Source organism: Bison bison, unplaced genomic scaffold, assembly GCF_000754665.1.
Source record: "Bison bison bison isolate TAMUID 2011002044 unplaced genomic scaffold, Bison_UMD1.0 scf7180017864331, whole genome shotgun sequence".
Taxonomy (NCBI): Eukaryota; Metazoa; Chordata; class Mammalia; order Artiodactyla; family Bovidae; genus Bison; species Bison bison.
In genome coordinates this window covers 6,967,409-6,967,905 of record NW_011494903.1, presented here as the reverse complement: position 1 = coordinate 6,967,905, position 497 = coordinate 6,967,409, and positions in this window count along the sequence as shown.

Genomic DNA, 497 nt, shown 5'->3' with positions numbered 1-497 from the left:
CCACAGTTCAAAAGCATCAATTCTTTGGCGCTCAGCTTTCTTCATAGTCCAACTCTCACATCCATACATGACCACTGGAAAAACCATAGCCTTGACTAGGAGGACTTTTGTTGGCAAAGTAATATCTCTGCTTTTGAATATGCTATCTAGGTTGGTCATAACTTTCCTTCCAAGAAGTAAGCGTCTTTTAATTTCATGGCTGCATGTAATACAGCAATTAAAACTGGCAGTTTGTAAGTTAAAGACAAAACTGAGGTCACTGGAGCAGGGGCTTCCATAAGTTTCTTTAGGAGGCAAACAGGAAGAAAAAAAATTCCCCTTCAATCAAGATTCTTTCTTTAGAGAGGCTCTCTTGCCTCTCCTCCTCCACACACCAACCCTGCTAACATCTCCTGGCTGTTGTGTTAATAGCGCTCCACCGCTTTCCCCAAGCCCGCTGAAGCCCACCGCCCCTGCGCACATCTCGGTCTTACCTACCAGCAGGGGGCAAGCCACGA